Source organism: Macaca mulatta, chromosome 2, assembly GCF_049350105.2.
Source record: "Macaca mulatta isolate MMU2019108-1 chromosome 2, T2T-MMU8v2.0, whole genome shotgun sequence".
Classification (NCBI taxonomy): domain Eukaryota; kingdom Metazoa; phylum Chordata; class Mammalia; order Primates; family Cercopithecidae; genus Macaca; species Macaca mulatta.
Window position 1 is genome coordinate 124,410,456 of NC_133407.1, and position 17,297 is coordinate 124,427,752.

Consider the following 17,297-nt stretch of genomic DNA (forward strand, 5'->3'; position numbering starts at 1 on the left):
TGCTGCTATTTTTAAAAATACATATTCAACATATCCAGTGAAATCGTTCAAAGATGCATACAGACAAGTGATTATTTTACTGTAACTTAAAGCCTCTTTGTAAGACCTACCCTTCACTGTCCATCCCAGTATATGCCACTAGGACTTCCTCTGATCACGAACGGTACCATGCCGTGGAAGGAATTCTGTTTCATAACAGAGCCTCCTCCTGCTGCTCCTAATTTCATTTCCATTCCACTAGCATTCTTAAAGCCATGCAAAACATAACAACTTGACTTTGTAACTGTTTAACCTTACTTTTTACACATAAAAATTATTAAATATGTGTAACTGCTGGGGAAAGGATAATATAATGGCATGTCAATCAGGTAACAGGTAAGTTACATTTCATGGAAAAGAAGGGGAATGCTTTCTTCAGAAAGTGAAGTCATCATTCTTTTATTTAACTGACATAATATTTATACCCCAATTTTTAAAATGGCAGCTACAAATAGAAGTCGAAAGAGGGTAAATTCTCCAAGGGAATCTAGCCCTGAAATTTTACCATTTTAAAAGTTCTATTTTACATGTACATAGGAACATGACTACTATTATAAGAGTACTCATAGCAGGTCAATTATTTCAAACTCTTTGAAAAAAAAATCAAAATTAAGTAAACCCTACCTTTCAGAAGACTGCTGCCTCTTCGGAGTCCTCAGTGGCAGGATGCACAGAGCTTTTACAGAAGGTCTAAGCAGGCAGGTATTCCCAGGACACCTACACCAAGGACAAGGAATTCAGATGATTATTTCAGAAGTGATCCAGATGGCTCTAGGTTCAATTTCATTAGGAATATTCACCGTGAATACTGAGCATTGCCACACAGGTATTGTTAAAAGGGCAGAATGGAAGTACATATGTGATTTTTGTATGCATTGTCATTAGTCTGCACATGGGAGACTGTGGCTCAAAAGGGTATAAGTGGTTCATACATGAGCACACAAGAAAAGGGGCAGAACCGTGCCTTAATTATTCATTTCTGATTCCTAGTCCAGGGTTGTTTCAGCCGCATCATTTGACCCTCTTCAAGAACTGGAAAGTCCTGGCACTGGGGCTTTCCATTTTGCAAAGAGATAAGGCTGACCCATGTGTCTGGTGGGAAGAGTCTTTCTCTGGTTTTCTGATGGTCTATGCCAAGTCATTTGTATGAAGCATCATGTGTGGGCCAGTTTACTCACTTTCCCTTGAAACTCTGGTGTCCACAGAATCTGAAGGAATCTGACAAGCAAAGGAACATGGGTTTTTTTGGTCCCACTGGCCTGAGTTTGAATCCTAGTAATGTGTTTACTACGTCTATGTCCTATGTCGCTGCTCAATTTCGCTGAGACTCACTTTCCATCTCTATCAAACGGGTATAATAATATTTGAAGGATACATTTATGAAGAAGATTTTTTTTTTCTAAATAAGAATAAAGCACCAAGCACAGTTTCTGGCACATGTTAGATGCTAGGGTGAAGTGAAAGCCCCATGACCCACCTTACTTGCAGGGATAACCCCAAAGTGGACAAGTGACAGGGAGGCTATTGAGACCTTGCTGCCCATAAATCACTCAATGACAATGCACTAATCCCCCAACTGGCTGGTTCCTCACTGCTCTGACCTCTACCTCTGGGTTTCCTTCATGTACACTTCTTTGAAATAAAAATATCATAAACACCAATTCATTCCCTAGGATCTCATTTAGAGGTAATTGTTTCCTTTTTTAATCTAATAATTTTGGTCCACATCATGTTACATGGTCAGCTCAATGTAGTAATTGAAAGCAGATGATCATTCATTTAACAAATATTTATTGAGATTTTACTAAGGTGTCAGGCACTATTCTCTATAGTAGTGAACATAATGGTCCCAGACCGGGACCATGATGCTGTCTACCTTCTGGTAGAGGAGACAAACAAACAAGATACATATGAAAATACGTGATTGCTTAAATAGTGCTAAGGACTCTGGAGAAACACATAGCAGGAAGGGAGGTGGTGAGTGTTATGGGTTGAATTCTGTTCCCCTAACCCCTCCCCATCAGGAAAAAAGATATGTTGAAGTCCTAACCCTCAGTACTTAGAATGTGCCCTTATTTGGTAATAGAATTGATACAGATATAATTATTTAAGTTAAGATGAAGTCATACTGGAGTTTGGTGGGCGGGCCTCTGATCCAATATGATTGGATATAAGAGGATGACCACATGAAGACACAGAGACACAGGGGAGAAGGAACACCATGTGAGGACAAAGGCTGACATTGGAGTTATGTAGCTTTGGAGTTATGTAGCTGCAAGCCAAGGATTGCAGGCAAATCACCAGAAGTTAGGGAGAAGCAAAGAAAGATTTCCCTGCAGATTTCAGAGGGAGCATGGCCCTGGTGACACTTTGATTTCAGACTTGTAGCCTCCAGAACTATGAGACAATAAATTTCTGTTGTTTTAAGCCACTCAGTGTATGGTACTTAATTACTGCCACCCTAGGAAATCAATACAGTGTGTTTGGGGAGATTGTTTCATTTTTGAGCAAGGAGATCAGGAAAGATCTCACTGAAAAGGTAATGTTTCAGGGAAGATTTGAGGTGCAGGAGACAGCCATGATGATGGCTCTGGATGAAGAAATTCTAGGCAGAGGGAACAGAAAGTACAAACATCCCAGGCAGGTGCATGTTTGTATGTTAAAACAGCAGGGAGGCCAGTGTGGCTGGAATAGCCAGGGGAGAGTGGCAGGAAACCAGGTCAGAGTGATGACAAGGAGCTGGAGGGTGCTGGACCTTATGGGCCACTCTAAGAACTTAGGCTTTTACTTGGAGCAAGGTGGGAAGCCATTGCCTAGTTCTGAGCAGAAGTGAACCAAGATCTGACTTACATTTTAATAAGCTCTCTCTGGCTGTTTGGAAAGAATAAACTGAAGAACAAGGCCACTTAGGAGGCTCCTGCAGTTATCCTGGTGAATAAAGGTGCTAGCCAGGTAGCACGCAGGATAGTGAAAACTGATCAGTCCTTTGCAAAATATTTTGAAAGCAGATCCAAAAGGATTTTCAATAGATTGCAGATAGAAATATGCCTGACTTCTTGATAGTACATAGAATTAATTTAGAAACCATAACAATTTAACTGTACTGATCATCTGAATAAATTATCTTCTCAAATGCCAGACTAGCCAAAGATATTAGCAACATATTTAACAGGGAATAAGCAGAATACATAAGGAACGCCTAAAATCAACAAAGAGAAAAAGATAAATAAATATTTTTTTAAATAGTGATTAAAAGAAGAAACAATGGACCATAGACATAAGAAAAGCAGCTTAACCTCACTGATATGGTTTAGCTATGTCCCCACCCAAATCTCACCTTGTATTGTAATTCCCATAATTCCCATGTGTCATGGAAGGAACCTGGTGGGACATAATTGAATCATGGGTATGGGTCTTTTCTATGCTGTTCTCATGAGAGTGAATAAGTCTCAAGAGACCTGATGGTTTTAAAAACGGAAGTCTCTCTGCACAAGCTCTCTATCTGCCTGCTGCCATCCATGTAAGATGTGACTTGCTCCTCCTTGCCTTCCGCCATGATTGTGAGGCCTCCTCAGCTATGTGGAACTGTGAGTCCATTAAACTTCTTTCTGTTGTAAATGCCCAGTCTCCAGTATGTCTTTATCAGCAGCATGAAAACCGACTAATACTCTAACTAAACATGAGGAAAATGCAAATGAAAATAATGGGATTCTACTTTATTTCTGTCAGACTAGTTAATATGAAAAAGACTGACACAATTCAGTGTTGTCCAAGATATGAGAAAAAATAGCATATTATTCTAGTTTACTTCCAGCAGAATCATGAATTGGTATATTATTCTATTGAGCAATTTTACTATATTATCAAAAGTGACATTACACATATGCCATGGCATAGTGACTCTTCTTGGGGGTTATACCAGGGCTAAGAAACACACATATAAGGAGATATGTACTAAAATAATTATTGCAGCACCTTTTTCAGTCTAACGAAACTTGGAAATGACCTAAAAGTCACCCTTAAAGGCAAATGGGTAAATAAAATATGCTACATTTATATGATTAAAGGACCTATGGCTGTTAAAAAGCATAGATTGGTTTTATAGGCATCAGTGTGGATGTTTCATAAATGTCATAGGCAGAAAAGCAACACAAAGGAAAATGTTAAACATACAAACACAATAGTATGTATTCATTGTAGATCAGGGTCCCCAACCCCCAGGCAGCAGACCAGTACCAGTCTGTGGCCTGTTAGGAACCGGGCCACACAGCAGGAGGTGAGTGGCGGGCAAGCAAGCACTACTGCCTGAGCGCCGCCTCCTGTCAGGTCAGCAGGGACATTAGGTTCTCATAAGAGCAGAAACCCTATGGTGAACTGTGTATGCGAGGATCCAGGGATCTAGGCTGCCTGCTTCTTATGATGAGACCCTAACGCTCGACGATCTGAGGTGGAACCGTTTCATCCCGAAACCATATCCCCCACTCCCCATCCATGGAAAAATTGTCTTCCACAAAACCAGTCCCTGGTGCCAAAAAGTTGGGTACTGCTGCTGTGGATTCACATATATGTATGTAAAAGTATAAACAATGGACTAGTCAAATACATCCCATTATGGTAAGGAATTTTGGGCAGGGGTTAGAGGCAGCAAAGAAAGTGGAGGTTGGAGGGAAGGACAGGACATTATTGGTGAAAATGATTTGGAAGGAAGGAAGGAAGGAAGGAAGGAAGGAAGGAAGGAAGGAAGGAAGGAAGGAAGGAAGGAAGGAAGGAGGGAGGGACAAAGGGAGGGAGGGAGGGAGGGAGGGAGGGAGGGAAGGAAGGAAGGAAGGGAGTTACCAGTTCTGGACTGCACTTAAGCTAATCATACATGGGGATAGATGAGGTTAGTTTTTTGTTTGTTTGTTTGTTTTTTATTTTTATTTTTTTTGAGACGGAGTTTTGCTCTTGTTGCCCAGGCTGCAGTGCAATGGCACAATCTCGGCTCACTGCAATCTCTGCCTCCCAGTTTCAAGTGATTCTCCTGCCTCAGCCTCCCAAGTAGCTGGGATTATAGGCACGCACCACCACGCCCGGCTAATTTTGTATTTTTAGTAGAGACGGGGTTTCACCATGTTGGTCGGGCTGGTCGAGATTAGTTTTTTAAAGATGAAACTCAAAACTGTGTTTTAATAATCAGTGAGACCATTCGTGATTCCTCCCAGACTGTCTCAGTGTGGAGGGCTGAATTTCAGTTCAGCCAGCAGAGGGAACCGTCTGTCATTTGGATTGACAAGGAGCTCTCTGCCAGGGGAACACCAGAACACCACAAGCAGCCATGGTCTTCACCACCTCCTCATTGGCCCTGGAACCACCAACACTACAGGACACAGGAACACACATTTACAGACAAAGTAAACCAAGAGTACACCATGAACATCTTTTCAACCTTTTTAAAAGCACGTTGCAATTTTCTAGAATCAAGGGAACAATATGCTTGATTAGTACTTCGGCAGACTTGGCAATTTTGCTCGTCATATTTCTCTCCTTAAAGCAAGTTGGTCGTTAACCTTCCATGTTCTAGGACTTGAGATTAGGTTTTCCCCCACAAAATGAAATCTTTTCTTAAAAAAGAAAAGAGTTTGCTTTAGGATAATTCATTTTTTGCTGCTAATAACTGCAAGATCCTCTTTGAGCCAAGGAGGTCATTCTTGAAAGGGGCTAGAATTGTGAAAAATGTTCCTTCTTTTCCTGGAGAGAGAGTCTGTGAAGCAAAAAAAGCTTGCAGGAAAGTGCAGTAATCATGAAGTGAAAGCCCAAAGTGACCTGAATGCTTCCTCCTGGGTCAATATTGTATGTTTAAAAAGAAACAACCAAACCTTTAAAGAAAAATCTGGCCATCCCCAAATCCCAATACATGAAACTGGAAGGCAGGAGGCACCAGTAAAATGCTGGATTTGCTCTCACTGTTTGGCCTCCATCACAGTTACAATAGTTCAATATTATCCTTTTGTGCGTGTCATCCTAAAAATGGGATTTGGATTGGTTTCTAACAATAAAACGAGCAAGGTAGTAAAGGAATGTTATGAATAAGTTACCAATGTAAATATGCTATTTTGCGCCTTTGAATTTGAGTGTCAATAAACATGATTCCACACATGGAAATTAGACTTTTCAGAGCTACTACACTGAATCATTTAATTTGTCTGAGTAAGTACTTATAATAATGTGGCTGCTCTGCATTGCAATAAACATCGGGTTTTCAATTGAACAAATGAAGTACGTGATACTCCTTATAAATGGAACTGCAGCAAAGGGCGTTCAGCTAGGGGGCTGTGCACTAAAACGAGATGGGTGATAAGAACATCTCTCTCCAGCCCCGCTGATAGCGAAAGGAAAGAACATATGGCCTCTGGTGCTACATTTTCTGTTCCTGGACAGAAACAAGGCTGAAGCCTCACTGTGAAATGATGGGGGGACTGTTGCTATTTTGGGTTGTCACAGGGTAACTTGTCACACTACTCAGGACACATGAGGACAGATAATTCTGTTCCTCCAGATTGTGGACTTGAGAATGCTTTAGCAAAATAGCATAGGGAGATATTTTTCTTAGTGGTGAAGGACATGGGTTTGAATCCCGGGCTCTATCAACCAAACAGTTGCATGATTGTACCCAAGTAATCATCTGTCTTCTCCATGCTCATTTTCCTGTTTGGTAAAATGAGGATAATAACTTTGGCTTCCTCATTAAGTTGTTAGGGGGATTCAGTGAGATAATTTATGTAAAGAACCCAGCACATGATTAGAATTCACCTTTTTTATCATCATTATCATTGCCATCATTATTATTATGTTTAACCTTACTTTTATTGTAATCCATTATTCAGTTTTCATTCAAAGCTCATTAAAACACAACTCACTACATTGTTTAGTAATTAATTACTTTTGTTCATTTAACAAAGTTTTTATAAGTATAACAAGTGCCAGGCACAATGCTAGGGGCTAGGGTACAAAGGTGATCTAATCCTCCTGGAAGCTATTGGGGGAGATGGGCATGAGTCAAAGGCTCCCATAGGAAGTGAAATCTTTGAAATTCAGGGAACAGCTCTAAAAGAAAGGAGCAGGCTAGGCACGGTGGCTCATGCCTATAATCCCAGCACTTTGGGAGGTGAGGTGGGTGGATCACCTGAAGTCAGGAGTTCGAGACCAGCCTGGCCAACATGGCAAAACCCCGTGTCTACTAAAAATACAAAAATTAGCCAGGCATGGTGGTGGGTGCCTGTAATCCCAACCACTTGGGAGGCTGAGGCAAGAGAATCATTTGAACCCGGGAGGCAGAGGTTGCAGTGAGCTGAGATCATGCCATTGCACTTCAGCCTGCGCAATAACAGTGAAACGCTGTCTCAAAAACAAAACAAAACAAACAAAAAACAAAGGAGCGGATCACTCTAAGAGATACTAAAACAAAGGAACTTAAATTAAACCTGAGACCTGAAGGATGAGAAGGAGGAGAACAAGGGATGGCTTTCTTGAGAGAGACACAACAATATTCAAAGGCATGGAGTTTACAGCACTTTATCATTGTTATCAAAAGTCAGTGCAAAATGATCTACTGAATAGTTCAATGAAATCTAACAACTATGTGACAGGCACCTACTATGAGTCAGGCATTGAGTCAAACTCTAGAAACACAATAGTAAAGACAGTTATGATCTATGCCCGCACCCTTACCTCCCAACACCTACTCCTGTGTTTGAAAACCACACCAAAGTCAATATTTATTTTGTAACCAATAAATTACCCCTTTGTTTTTGATCACAGAGAGATTTCACCTGCATGGAAAAACTGGAATGCTTTCTCTGGTCAGACAAGGAATGTTACACAAGTCAAATAATTCCCTTTCTTCTTAGTTGCTGGATACCTACAACCAAGTTTGGTTTATTTCATGGGCCTACCAACTTATACTACTAAAGATGGTCATGTTTCTCAAGTTTCTTAAGATCTTTGTCCAATGTGCTTTTTGTAGTATTCGTGGTACCTAACATGGTGCTCAATGGAAAGCATTTAATAACTTCTGATTGTCAGATGGATGAAGAATATAAAGCTTGCCTGGCTCAACTTGGGCTCCATGATAAGCAGTGAAGAATTGAAACTTGGTAGACCAGAATATGCCTCCCCGCAACATGCTTCTTTAGCATAAGGATTATTTTGAGCTGATTATTTTGAGAGACTGCAGCTACAGGAGAAGATCTGAAAACAGAATGGAAGTTACCTTTTTGTAAAGGGAATTTACAAAATCTCTATTCGTAAGGGTGTCTCCCTCTCTGTACCAGGAAGAGAAGGATGACCAAATCACTAGAGACTCTTACCAATGGAGAAGACATCAACTTAAATCTGTACAACAAACCTTACCCATGTTTACCATACTTTCCTGGGCATCCCTCCACAACTGACTATCCCCCATACCCTTCTTTTTTTTGTTTCAGTGGACAATGGTATTTGAGCCTGAACTCAAGGCCACCTCTTTGAGATTTATTCATATCTCTGGGTTTCTCCCATGTGTACATGAGATATACACATTTTAAACTTCTGTTTGTTTTTCTCTTGTTACGGGGTCTATCCCAACCTAACAACCACAAAGAGTAAAGAGAAAATTACTTTTCTTTCCCTACACTTACTTTTCTCTAATCTCCAGGTTGAGAGGAAATAACTAAAACAAGCAGCTGAAAATCATCAAAACATGATTTTCACTGGAAAGCAGCCCAATAGCCAAACAGAAGAACCATGTAAACCAAAAGAAGAGAGTGGTAAGTGAACTATAAGGTACCATTAGAGATTTCTGTCAGGGAATAAGATTCTTATAACAAAATATTTACTTTTCTTACTCTGGTGCTAGTAAAAGTAGAGAAATGTCACTGTTTTAATTAATGTCTAAGTAACAGGGAAAAATATTAAGCTTCTTCATGACAAAATGGAAATATATTTGCAATTCCACATCCTAATGTTCTCTCAGTTGTTTTGGAAAAGCTATTAGTCTGGTTTCTTCCACAATAGGAGAGCAAAAAGTTATAATATGGTCTATCTGGTTAACTATCAGGAAGAGGAGAAATCAATTTAGAAGAAATTTGGAAGACACCTATTTTATCGCTATTAGAGCGAAGTAGAGATCTGTCTTGTTCACAGTCAAAGCAACCCAATTCACACACACACAAAAAACAACAACAAATGTTACATTTATGGAGGTATTAAAACATCTCATCCTTGTCCTTAGCTTAACATATTAATGAGAATTTCTGAATTAATCTCCGATCGTGAACTGTGTGTACATGTGATATAACGGCAGTAAATAGTGCACAGCTTGCTTCAGGCATCTTTTATGACAGATTCTATGACAGATAGAAAATCTTTAAGATTAAATTATTTCTGTATTTCCCTAAGAAACTGATCAGTGCTAACAAGTATACCACTTCCCCAACTAGTTGATAAAACAGAAAAGAAAATATTATTAAGTGATGGCACTTAAGGAAATAGTTAAAAGGAGAAACTCAGAACATAAGATTGTGATTATATATAATGAGGAGATTCTCAAAATGGCACAGAAAGGAAAGGGATGAGTTGAAGCTGAAAAACATATGTTTTTAGGAGGTAAGTTATTCCATAAAGCAATTACTAAAATGTGAGAGTTCTTCTTATGGTTCTCAACCTTATATGCTGAAAGAGAACTTCTTATAATGCAAGACTAAGAGAGCCAATTACTTCAGCACCAAGGTACATCATAAATCTCTGGACTTGGCAGTTCAAAAAAACTCTTGGAAAATGTTCTTCTAAAATCTTCACTAACAACCCTGACTTTATAAATGTAGACTCTAAAAGGATGAATGAAAACTAACCAATTAGATAGCAAAATGGAGAAGAGAGAGCAGTGAATATAAAGACCTACCAGAGTTCCAGTTGTACCTCTGCCACTAACTAGCTTCAGACTTAGTTCATATTTACAATAAAACCATAATCATAAAAAATAACAATTATGGAGCACTTAGTATGCCAAGAACTTTTCATATATTATCTAATTTAATCATCCTAACAACCTATGAGGGAGATACCACATTAGAGAAAAGCAGTTCAAGAGCTTGTCCAAGACCACCCAGCTGCTCTGAGTGATGGGTTAGGATTCAAACACGGTATTTTTGGACCCCAGAGCCCAACCCTTAACCACTCACTCTGTAGACAAGTTCAGAAACCTCCTAGGATGATCTAAAAGGCTTCTTTCAGCAATAGGGCGCTAAGATTTATGAGACACGATTGTATACTGGAAAAAAACCTCAGGTTTTGAAGTGACTTTGTAGCCCAGTTGAGCAGCTTCTTCTCTAAGTCTCAGAATCTTAGATAACAACACTACTTACCTTACAAGCTGGCCTAAGGATCAGAGATAATACTAGAGTCCTTAGCCCCAAGTAATTAATAGTAATAATAATAATAATAGGCAGCATTTATATAATGCTCACTATGTGCTGGGCACCATCTAAGCATTTTTTTCCCCACGTTAAAGTATGCAATCTTCACGATGACCTTAAAAGTACTATTATTTTGTACTTTTTATCTAATTGTATAAGAATACAAAAAAGAGTTCTATTATTTTGATTCCTGTTTTACCAGTGAGGAAACAGAGGCAAAGAGAGTTAAATTACTTGACCTAAATCACAGTTACTAAGTTGCAGATCTTGGATTCTGATCCAGACAGAATGACTCACTAGACAACCCAAAACATATTGGATGCACTCCAAGTGATACATAAAGAACCTCCTTGCTATGCCCAATGGCTGTGTCACTCTCACCCAAAGTGACAAATTTAGCATAAACTTGGGAGGATGAAATACATAGGGATGCCCTGATAGCCTGCCTACTGTCATTCAGCAGACTGTGTCTTTGAAAAAAATCAACTTCAATAGAAACCAGCAAGAAAGAAATACATCACGTATGTCAGATATATGTGGTCACACTATTTTTTCTGCTGCCTGGCTAATCACTCCCTTTGTGTTGAAAACGTGCTGCTTTAGATCAATTAATAAAAGAAAGCACTGAGGCACCATAAAAGTTGTTTTTCCTGTTTTGAATCTGGAAGAAATTCAGTCTCTTACTCATTTTTAAAACTATTTTAATAATAGCTTTTACTTAACCCAATACATCGAAAATGTTATTTCAACATATTAATAAAAGTTAATATGATATTTTATGCTAAGCATTCAAAATTCAGAGTGCACTTGACGTTTAAGGCCCATCTCAAATCAGACTAACCTGATTAGTCTGAATGCTCAGTAGCCGTATATGTTGCTAGTGGCTACCATATTAGACAACACAGTTCTAGAGAGATTGGCTTAGAAAAGCCCTGGTTGCTGGTATTTATAGGTCTCTTTCCTTGGGCCGGTCAAATTCCCCAGAAGGATGTCTTTCAATCTCCTGCCTTAGGGGTATAAGCCTGGGTGCCATTGTTCTGAGATTTCAGTATGGGAAAGAGCAGAAGCCCCATCATATTGTCTTTCACTTAAGCCCCCATTGTCATCATTATACCCATCCTCAGCTATGCATGGTGACTCCAGTCACACTCCCTGTAGTTGGTCCAACCCCTCCAGTCTTCCTCCTGGGGAAGTAGGGAGAGAGGCAGGTGGGAGAGGCAGTTCCCAGGCTATTTGGGTTGAGCAAGAACTCTGGGGAATGATTAGCAGTTATTTGTTATTCTTTCAATGTTATTTTAATACTCCTTCATTCCCACTTTCATACATTTACAGTGCCACAAATTCCTGATGCTTTCTAGAATCTCAGTTTAGATTTTACAGTTTCTACGCACCTTTACATCAGTCCCTGGCCTTTTAAGGCAGCTTCCACAATTATATTCTGTGATCTTCTCCTCTATTATTTTTGTTCATACTCCCCTCCCCTTTCTTTGTTTTTTTTTTTTTTGAGACGGAGTCTGGCTCTGTCCCCCAGGCTGGAGTGCAGTGGCCGGATCTCAGCTCACTGCAAGCTCTGCCTCCCGGGTTTGTGCCATTCTCCTGCCTCAGCCTCGCGAGTAGCTGGGACTACAGGCACCTGCCACCTCGCCCGGCTAGTTTTTTGTATTTTTTTTAGTAGAGACGGGGTTTCACCGTGGTAGCCAGGATGGTCTCGATCTCCTGACCTCGTGATCCGCCCGTCTCGGCCTCCCAAAGTGCTGGGATTACAGGCTTGAGCCACCGCGCCCGGCCCCCTCCCCTCCCCTTTCTTAATTAACATTTTTTTAATTTGAGATAATTGTAGACTCAAAGCCACCTATTTGAGATTTATTCATATCTCTGGGTATCTCCCATGTGTACATGAGATATACATGAGATATAAAGCTTGTAGATATAATTGTAGACTCACATGAGGGTTGTAAGAAAAAATACAGAGAGGGTCCCTATACACTTTATCCAATTCCCTTCAATGGTAACATCTTGGAAAACTATTACACAGCAACACAACCAGGATATTGACAATGACGCAGCTAAAATGCAGAATGTGTCCATCACAGGGATCCTCTTACTGCTCTTTAATAGCCACACCCACTTTCCTTCCACTTCACCCCTTCTTAAGCTTTAACCACAAATCTGTACTCCATTTATATAATTTTTTCATTTCAAAAATGTTATACAAGTGGAGTCATACAGTGTGTAATCTTTTGGTATTGTTAGTTTTCCCCTCTTTTAATCTATTCACTGAAGATTCAGTCTAGTAGTTGCATGTATTAATAGTTCATTGCTGAGTAGTATTCAATGGTATGGATGGACCACAGTTTGCTTAACCATTCACCCAATAAAGGACACCTGAGTTGTGTCCAGTTTGGGGCTATTACAGATAAAGCTCTATGAAAATTCATGTATGGGTTTTGGTGTGAACATAATCTTTTGTTTACTTGGGATAAATGCCCAGGAGTATGATAAGTGCATGTTTAATTTTCCAAGAAAGTGCCAACCCATTTTCTAGAGTGGCTACAACATTTTACATTCTCACCAGTAAGGCCATTTCTCTCCATCCTCACCAGAATTTGGTGTTATCATCATCTTTTATTTTAGCTATTTCAATATGTTTGTAGTGATAACTCATTGTGGCTTTGATTTGCATTTCCCTGTTGGCTAATACTGTTGAACATCTTTTCATGTGCTTATTTGCCATCTGTAAAACCTCTTCAGTAGAATGTCTGGCCATGACTTTTACCTATTTTCTAATTGAGTTGCTTCGATTTTTTACTGTTGAGTTTGAAAATTCTTTATATATTCTAAACACTCGTCCTTTGTCAGATAAGTAGTTTGCAAATATTTTCTTCCAGTCTGCAGTTATTCTTTTCATTCTCTTAAAAGGGTCTTAGGTCGGGCGTGGTGGCTCACACCTGTAATCCCAGCATTTTGGGAGGCCGAGGAGGGTAGATCTTTTGAGGTCAGGAGCTTGAGACCTGGCCAACATGGTGAAAGCCAGTCTGAACTAAAAGGAAAAAAAAGTTACAAAATTAGCCAGCCACCATGGCATGCACCTGTAGTCCCAGCTACTCCAGAGGATGAGGCAGGAGAATCGTTTGAACCTGGAAGGCAGAAGTTGCAGTAAGCCGAGATCATGCCACTGCCCTCCAGCATGGGGAACTGAGTGAGACCCTGTCTTAAAAAAGAAAAGGAGGGGAAAAAACAACAACAAAAAAACCCCACAAAAACTCTTTCACAGTGCCAAAGCAAAAGTTTTAATTCTGATATAGTCCAATATATCACCAATATATCATTTTTTCTCCTGTTATGGATTGTGTTTATGTCAAATCTAAGAACTCTTTCCCTAGCCAGAGATTCCAAAGATTTTTCTCTAATGTTTTCTTCTTCTAAACATTCTATATTTTACATTTAAGTCTATGATACATTTTGAGTTAATTTTCATATAAGGTGTAAGACTTAGTTTGACATTCCCCTTTTGTCAATTGCTCTAGGAAAATTTGTTGAAAAACCTTTTTCTTCTATTGAGAGAAATTGCATATTTGTTGACGATCAATTGGGCACATTTATTTGGGTCAATTTTGAGGGTTCTTTACTCTGTTCCATTGATCAATGTTTCTGTCACTCCAAGGATAGCCACATAGTAACTATGCAATAAGTCTTGAAATTGGGTAGACTGATTGCTCCCACTTTATTATTTCTTTTCAATATTGTTTTAGCTACTCTAGTTCCTTTGTTTCTGTATAAATTTTAGAATAATCTCATCTATATATGAAAAAAAAAATCACGCTGAGATGTTGATAGGAACTGCTTTAAACCTGTATATCAATTTGGGAAGAATTGGTATCTTTACTATGCTGTGACTTTCAAATCATGAACACAATATTTTTCTCCATTTATTTAGATTTTTTAAATTTATTTCATCAACATTATACAGTTTTCAACAAACAAGTTCTATAAATGTTTTATTGGGTTTATATAAGTATTTCATATTTTTGAGCTAAGGCAAATTGTACTATATTTTTAAAATTTATGTCCACAGATTCATTGCTAGTATACAGAAATACAATAGATAATTTAAAGTTCATCTCGTATCCTGCCACCTTAATGAACTCAATTATTAATTTTTCATTTGTTTGTTTGAGATAGGGTCTCACTCTGCCACCCAGGTTGGAGTGCAGTGGCACACAGGTATTGGCACAAAAACAACCTTCTGGAGCCTCAACCTCCTGAGCTCCAGCAATCCTCCTGCCTCAGCCTCCTAAGTAGCTGGGATGACAGGCATGCATCACCAGGCCCAGTTCATTTGTTGTTGTTGTTGTTGTTGTTGTTGTTGGAGAGATGAGGTCTCTCCATATTTCCCAGGCTGGTCTTGAAATCCTAGGCTCCAGCAATCCTCCTGCCTCGGCATCCCATCATGTTGGGATGACAGTCATCAGTCACTACACCCAGCCACTTACTAGTTGTAAGAGTTGGTTTTGTGTTCTTTCATCTTTGTCGATCACTTAGGGTTTTCTGTGTAGAAAATCATGTCATCAGCAAATATTAACAGTTTTCTTTCTTTCCATCTGGATGCCTTGTATTTCCCTTTCTTCCCTTACTGCACGAATTAGAACTTCTTGCACTATGTTGAATAGGAGTGGTGGAATCAGCCTTGCATTGCTGGAATAGACTCCATTTTGTCGTGGTACATAATTCTTTTAGCCTGAATTCTATTTGTTAATATTTTGTTAAGGATTATTGTGTCTCTATTTTTGATGGTTATTGGTATATACTTTTCTTTTTTGTACTGGTTTTTTTTTTTCATATCTGGGTAACACCAGCTTCCTAAAATGAATTGCAAATTGTTCTCTCATATTTTCTGGAAGAGATTGTATAAAACTTCTATGAATTCTTTAAATGTTTTGTAAAATTCTCCAGTGAAGCCATCTGGGCCTAAATATTTTCAGGGATTTTTGTAAATGATTAATTCCATTTTTAATAGTTATGGGCTTTTGAATATTATCTATTTCATGATAGGTGAATGGTAGGAATTTGTGTTTTTGAGGAAGTGGCCCATTTCATCTAAGTTGTCAAATTTATGTGTGTAGAGTTGTTCATGGCATTTCTTTATTATTCTTTTGATGTCTACAGGGTCTGTAGTGATATCTCCTCTTTCATTCCTGATATTGTAAGCAAATGCAGGTCCAGATGCCCACTGTTTACAGAGTCCAGTTAACAAGAGTGAGGTCTTGTTAAGTAGAAAGAAAGTCACTTTACTAATCAAAACTAGTAAAGGGGAAATGGTCGGATTCCCACCCAAACCAATCATTTTGATTTTGGGGGAAGGCAGGGGTTTAAAAAGGGAAAACTTGATAAGGAAGGCATGCAAGAATTGTACTAAGTATAATATCTGTGGGTCTTGTTCTGGTGGCTATCTTGGGTCTCAGTTTACCTCGATGGTGAGTCAAGACATCTGGGAATATCTTGACTTCTTTATTCTTGAGGATATTTTCACTGGCTGTAGGATATTGGTTTGATTGTTGATTATTATTTCGTTCAGGACTTCGAATGCTTTAAGTTCCTGAGCAGCAGTGGCCAGGTTTCTAACTAGCCACCTTGAAGTAATCTCTGGAATTTTGCAGCTAGGTCTCCAAGCTTAGTTTGCCTGTCTCAAGATTAGCCCCTGGAACTTCTAAGAAGGCACAATAATTAGATACTAGTATATAGTTAGACAAATGTGAAAGGAGTATATATGGTGAAAATAGGAGAGATGTGGAGTCTATTTTTAGGCTGAGGAAAAGGCTTCTGCAGTTTTTCAAGGTTGTATCTTGAAAACCAAGAGAAGAGAAAAAAATGTTTTAAAATCCATTTGGAAGTTAAGCTGCCTAGTTACAATATTGGTAATTTGTGTCTTTTCTCTTTTCATTGTCAGTCTTGCTAGATTGTCAGCTTTATTAACCTTTTCAAAGAACCAGCTACTCTTGTTTTCCTTTGATTAAAGACTGCATGATATATCTTTTCCCATCATTTTCCTTTCCTCTATTGTTATATTGAAAGTGAGCTTCTCATAGACAGTATATAGTTGGGTCATGTTTTTAAAATAATTCTGCTAATGTATTCTCTGTATTATAAGCGGTATATTTAGACCGTTTAACTTTAATGTAATTATTGATATTTTAAAATTTACACTGCCATTTTATTTTTTGTTTCCTGTGTGTTCTCTTTGTGGTTTTCTATTTCTTTTCCCAGACTTTTTATAAGCTATTTGAACACCTTTTGGAATTCTGTTTTGATTTATCTAAAGTGTCTTTCAGTGCATTTCTGTATATAATTTTTTAATAGTTTCTCTAGGTATTACATTATATATTTATAACTAAACAGCTTACTGGTGTCATCATTTTACCAGTTTGAGTAACATATAGAAACCCTATCTCCCCACTTTGCATCCCTTTATCTTCCCCATTTATAATTATCTTAAATACTTCCTCTACATGCATTTACATCCACATCAGAATGTTGCAATTTTTGCTCCAACCTTCAAACATAATTTAGAGCTCTCAAGAGTATTAATGTTTTTGCTATGTTTTTTTTCTTCCTTCCTGATGTTGAAGAGATCCATTTTTAATTGCTTTCTTTGCAATTAGATAACTTTCTTTCTTTCCTTTTCTCTCGAGACAGAGTCTCACTGTGTCATCCAGGCTGGAGAGTGCAGTGAGGCAATTACACCTTACTTACTGCAACCTTGATAGATAAATTTCTTTAGCCATTCCTTTAGGGCAGGTTTGCTGACAACAAATTCTCTTAGTTTTCCTT

General features: G+C 38.7%; 1 protein-coding gene across 19 annotated transcripts in view; it reads right to left on the minus strand.

Annotated features, from left to right (window-relative positions):
* FHIT (fragile histidine triad diadenosine triphosphatase) overlaps window positions 1-17,297 on the minus strand; it is a 1,490,910-nt gene that overhangs the window by 1,085,308 nt on the left and 388,305 nt on the right. For 18 of the 19 annotated variants that reach the window (XM_015130517.3, XM_077990313.1, XM_077990314.1 and 15 more), the window contains one exon: window positions 664-756. The gene's annotated coding sequence lies outside the window, so the exon portion shown is untranslated. 19 annotated transcript variants of the gene reach the window in all.